Consider the following 6,406-nt stretch of genomic DNA (forward strand, 5'->3'; position numbering starts at 1 on the left):
GAAGGTATGAGAAAGTTAAATGCATATGTGTCACAGACTCACATTTAATATATTATTAATATTTTGTGTTAGTAAGTTAGAGCTATAATCAAATTGAGGGTCAAGCCCAATATTGAAGTTCCAGATTGTTTGGCTTAGTATTTAGTTTTATTTGTTTACTTTTTAAATGAAAATGTTAAAAATATTGTCAATTTTATTATATTTTTTTCCAAAATAAGGTGAAAATATATGCGATTGATGCCATTTATGTATGTGTTGAGATCGATTTCACGAGTTGTTCTCAAATCTATATAATATATTAAAGTAAAAGCTTAATAAGAGTTAAGTTTTATTTCAAAAAATAACAGGGATAAATTTAATTCGCTGTAATTTCATATGTGCTCCAAAATAGATTTCAAAGCTATTCTAATTCCGTGCTAAGTGAAATGTGTGTACCTAAATTTAATACTGCTTATATTTGTTTTTTTAATGAATTTTAAACAAAAATTGAAATCCTTTTATTTTTATTTATTTATTTATTATTTCCTAAGTTGCTATGTAGCATTTTGATAGTTTACATTTTTTGGCATCTTATTATAATATAATTTGTTATTTTGATAGTTGTTAGTACATGTTAGTTAAAACCAATTAAAACTCATTGTTTTAAGTTTTAACGCTAAACAATATTTGATTAAATTATGTTAGATCCTTTTTACCCAAATTTTTATTTAATTATTTTGCATCATTTTTATACGTTATTTATTTATTTATTAATAGATTTAAATATATAACCATTTACAGATATATTTTTTATATAGGTTTTTTTGTAGTTTTATTTAGGGGTAAAAAGCTTTGAGTTGAAACTTATTAATTAATCAACAATTAGAAAGATTTAAGTTTTATTTGTGTCCTATATAAAACGTTCAAAAGCAAGTCTTTTGCAACTTGCCACAGTTGAACCGCAGCTATATGTGTTTACCCTTGACAACCCTTTTTTTCTCTCTATTACTATTACTATAAAGGGATAATTACAGTAAATCCACCTGTGATATGGTCCGTTTTCACTTTGCCTACCCGTGGTTTAATCATTTACACTTTGCCCACCTGAACTTCAATCCGTTATCCATCCGTTACTCACCTCATCCTCAAACAAACGTTAGAAAAACAACATTTTATTAAAAATTAGAACATAATACGGATCAAAAACACGAATTATTGAATCTTTTCCTAACGAGCCCTAGAAACACGAAAATCCCTTGTATTGAGTTGGGGTTTTGATTTTTCTGATCGTGCTTTCATGTGAGGATGAGGTTCTAACTTTGGGTTGTCTCTCTCCTCCCAAACAAAAAATTCATACAAAATCAAAAGAAAACAAGATCAAAAAATGTCATTATGTAAAAATGGTAAAAAGTTGCTTAAGAACTTCAAAAATGCAGAAACTTCAAGAACTGTTCAGCAAGAGGCAATATAATCATAGGCACACCATAACAAACTCCCTCCAACATATGAAGGAACCTAAACAAATGAACAGTTGGAAGCCTCAATAGCATGAACAATCTCAAAACTAGGTTTGCTTCTAAAGGCCCAAAACTGGGTTGCCATGTCCACACTTGTCTCTCTCTCTCCCGTCCACCAACAATCACCACAACTACTTTTGAAACCCATAACAAAATCAAATCAACCCACAACCCAAAAAACCACCAAAAAAAAAATACCCATGAAGCAGAGTAATGTCATCGTGGTGGCTACTCCACCTTTGAAACCCATAACCAATCGCAAACCACAACACAACCACTACCAAAATCAAATCAACCACCTCTACCACAACAAAATCAAATCAACCCAAAAAACCACCCAAAAAAAAAAAAAAGACCCATGAAGCAGAGCAATGTCATCACGGTGGCTACCATTTGGGTGTGTGTGTGAGGTGAAGAGAGAGAGAAGACAACAAACCTAGTGAAACTTTGGCCATGGGTTCCTTGGATGAGATTGAAGAGAATGAAAGGTGGAAACTGAGATCGGGTGGATCAACCATGGATTTGAGGTCGATGGTGGTGATGGTTGTTTGTGTGTGTGAGTTTCTGAAAGTGTAGGATTTTTTAATTTAAAGTTATTGTATTTATATAAGAGTAGGATTTTATAAATTAAGGTTACTGTATGTATATAAGAGTAGAATGTTTTTTGGATTTATGTGAATATGAAATTTTATTTGGATTGATTGGCTCAAAAATGTTTATACCAAAAGATAGTGTGTTCTTCCACTAGAACTTTACAATTTTTGCAAATTTGCTTTTAGATCTTATTTTTCTCTTTTTTTTTATGTATTATTTTGTTTTGGGAGGAGAGAGATACAAAAAAAAAAAAAAAGCAAAAATACATATTTACCCTCGATTTTAATAGAGGTGCGTAAGGAGTTCTAACAGAGCGGACCCCAGGTGGGCAAAGTGTAAATGATTAAACCATGGGTAAGCAAAGTGAAAACGAGCAATACTACAGGTGGGTTTACTGTAATTATCCCTAATATAAAAATAAAAATAAATAAATAAATAAATCACATCTGTGTGTATATATGTATATATAGGATGGAAAACCTCATAACTTTATTATAAAAAGAAGATAAAAACATTACATCTTGGGTCAAAGCTGACTCAATCATAATAGAATTTTCTTCTATCCAAGCTATATAACCATCAATTTCCTTAGCATGCTAAGCCAAGAGATGAGTAGGACGATTGTCTCACCAATGGTTTGAAATTTAACACTTTACCACTTAATATTTGACTGAAATTTAAATTGCCTACCTATGATTTGAAATCTCATGATGCAAGTGTTCTATTAGATTCTTTTAATCTTATTTGATCTTGTCTTTTTATGTTTTTTGTGTTTTTGTGTTTTTGTGTTTTTTTATGGTAATTTTGCCCCACTTCTATATAAAATTGAAGCAAAATTACATATTTAACCATGTTTTTAACATAAGTGAGTTACAGATTTCTAACTGAGCTAACTTTAGGTGGGTAAAGTATCAAATTTTAAATTACAAGTAGGCAACTTAAATTTCGGCCAAACCATAACTAAGTAAGTTGTAATTTGCCCAAAATTTTAATAATACGATGTAAGTGTTTTTGAAATGTAGTTGTGTAAAATAGAAAAAGTATGGTTTTATATTAAAATAGATAGAAATTTTTGCACAAAATAATGTGAATACGGAATATTATTTTTATCCAAGTAAGAAATTTTTTTTTAATAGGTTGGTCTACGAGATTGGCCATGTTTGGTTTGGAGAATACTCAATTTTCATATCTCAACACTCAAATCTCATCACTCAAACTCATTACCCAATTCTCATATTTCTAACTCAAAATTTTCCCAAATTCTACTTGCAATCTGTTTGGATGGAAATTCACAGTAATATTTCAATTCAAAAACTCAACTTTGAAGTAAAGTTGTGGGACCTACGAAAATTATTGCTCAGCAAAATGCACAAAACGGCTACTATTAGTACCCGTGTAGACTTTCTCTCTCCACTTTAGAGCCCATTCACATCTTCATCTCTTTAAACAAAACCTAAAATAAATTTGGCTTTCCTCTATCTCTCTGTTTTCTCAAAGCTGTTGTATGGCTACATGGATGAAGTTTCTTTATATGATAATGGGTTTTATGAAAAGCAAATCTAATAGAAAATCCAACAACAAAAAGGAGAAAAAAAAATGTTAGAAATTATAGAGAGAATCAAATCAGGCTTTAGGGAGTTAGGAATTTAGAAATTATAGAAAGTTCCAAGAAATTTTCCCCCGATCCACTACGAAAGTGCTTACACAGTTGGGTTTACCGTGAGATGCGAGACCCAAAAATGAAAGACCCACTGCAAACTTCACAACACACACGGACATGGAAGAGGAGAGACCGAAACTTCAGAGTTTGCAAGACCCAGACCGGTTCTTCAGTTATCGGAGTTGTTCTTCACTTCTAAGGGTGCAAGAAGGAAAGATATCTCTTCAATTTTTTGGAAGAGATGAAGCTCCAAACTAAAATAAATGAGTTAAGGAAAGTGAAACTAAGGAAAAGTGAAGGAACAACGTAAGTCTGGTGTGTGCACAGTGATTGAGCCGTTGTAGTGCATGTGAAACTCTGACTTTGATGTTGATAATACATACATGTGGGACCCAAGTAAATGAGCAAAATTGCGAAATTTCCATCATTGAGAATCTGGAAACACCAAAAACTTGTTCTCATTTTCCATAACTCTAACTCAATTTTTTGAGTCGTGAGTTATGGAAATTGAGAATAGAAATCAAACCAAACAGCTGCAACTGGTGTGGGTCTCAGGAAAAGTGGGGATGAGTTATGAAAATTGAGTGATGAGTGATGAAAACGAGGCAAACCAAATAGGGCCTGACGCATTCACAATGGCATTTTTCATGAGGGAATTCCTCTCAGCGTGCCGTACTAAAATTTTGTATTTTCACACTTCGGCTCAGGCCGATTAGTTAATTGGAGTAGTATTTAGTACTACAGTAGACAATTTGGTATTATAAGTTTGAGACAAAGTGTTTATTTGAAGGAAAATTATTGAATACTCCGGGAATATAATAAATGCGCATTCCCCTCTCTCACATGAATTGCGGGTCCCACTATGAATTTAATTAGTAGGACCCATAATTATGTGAGAGGAAGGAATATGCATTTATGGTAATCTGAAAGTATCCAATAATTAACCCCGTTTGGATCTGCTTATTTTGCTGAAATTGAAATTTTTTTTGCTGAAAGTAATGTAGATAAAGGTAAAAATAAGCTGAAATAGTACAATAGGACCCATGAATAGTACCAAAAAATACAATGGGACCCATGAATAGTAGCAAAAATAAGCTGAATAGTAAAATAAGTTGACAAAAATAATTCATGTTAAACGCACACAAAAATTAAAAGTCGGTCAGGTTATTATGTGACAGAATTGGCCAAAAAAAAAAAAAAAAAAGCAATCTAATTGAGTCACCAGTGTATCCTATTGGCTATTTATATCTAGTTGGATTATAATATGCATGATATGAAATAATTTTTATTTAATTATATTGTTTCCAGAATTTGACTTTTTTTTAAAGAATTTTGTAATACACATTCAAATTATGAGGGTCCCCCCTCCCCACCAATAAAAAGGAATCAATGTAAGTTGAGAGAAAAAACAAAGAGTAAGGAATCAATGTAAAATGTATGTTGAGAGAAAAAACAAAGAGTAAGGAATCAATGTAAATTGTGAGAAAAAAGAAAGAGTAAGGAATCAATGTAAGTTGTGAGAAAAAACAAAGAGTAATTGTAGTATCCTATACATGTAACTATCTCTTACAAAGTTACAGACTTATCATTTCATTCATTTGGGAAATAAAAATTACAGGTAGGTTTTATTGGTCTTGTCAAAATATTTTAGGTCACAGTGTTTGCCAATTGCCAGTGATAATTGTGGAGGGCTTCACCATGCACAAGAGATTGTGCAAGTTTTTTTTGGGCAGATATCATTTGGACATGTATATAAAGCTCCACATTCCTAATCCTTTGCTTCAGAGATCGAACTAGCATAAGTTTTGTTGGAGTGAACTCTTCCCCTATTGCAAAATTTACCTTTGAAGATGTAAACTGAGTTATAAATAATAAATAAATTTATTTTTCCTTAAGGTTTAAAAAAAATAAAAAATTAAGCATGGGGTTTATTATTATGTGCCCGCCTAACGGATGTCTTCTTTTTTTTTTTTTTTTCTCATAAAAAAATTCTAAAAATATTTCCTAAACCATATTGTGGGGGATGGAAGAATTTACACCTAGGTCTGAGGCCCAAATGTCTAGAGGATCTCGTGAAGTGAAATGGGACGGACCCATTTACTTAAGATAATGCCCAAATGCCTGGAGGATCCCATGGAATAGAATGGGATGAGCCCATCTATTTAAGAAGTGAAGGGAATCTCTACGGATCGTTTTCACGAAATTGATGATATGCAAAATCTCTCGAAGCCTTATCCGAGGTAATAAACACAAATAATCCACCATGTGCCAAAATATAACCTCGGGAAATCCTCCAAACAGATAAGGATAACAAAGATCTTTACCTCCGCATTAATGAGGAGTTTTCTACCTAACAAGCACATCAAAGAGGCTAATTGTTCAATCACAAGACTGTCAACAAGCACATCAAGGAGGCTAATTGTTCAATCAGAAATCCAAGGAACAAACTGAAACTCATTTGAAAATAGAACAAATAATACTTTTACCGAGACGGTGTAATTTTTTTTTTGATAAATCCCGAGATGGTATAATTAAAATTGAATCAATTGGGTAGCTTGAATGAGTTCTTAAACACCACCTCGGTACAATTCGAAACATTCCATGCTACAAATCTCAACATTCAAATGCTTCATAGTTATTCAAAAATTGACATCAT

The sequence above is a fragment of the Quercus lobata genome, chromosome 8, assembly GCF_001633185.2.
Source record: "Quercus lobata isolate SW786 chromosome 8, ValleyOak3.0 Primary Assembly, whole genome shotgun sequence".
NCBI classification, from domain to species: domain Eukaryota; kingdom Viridiplantae; phylum Streptophyta; class Magnoliopsida; order Fagales; family Fagaceae; genus Quercus; species Quercus lobata.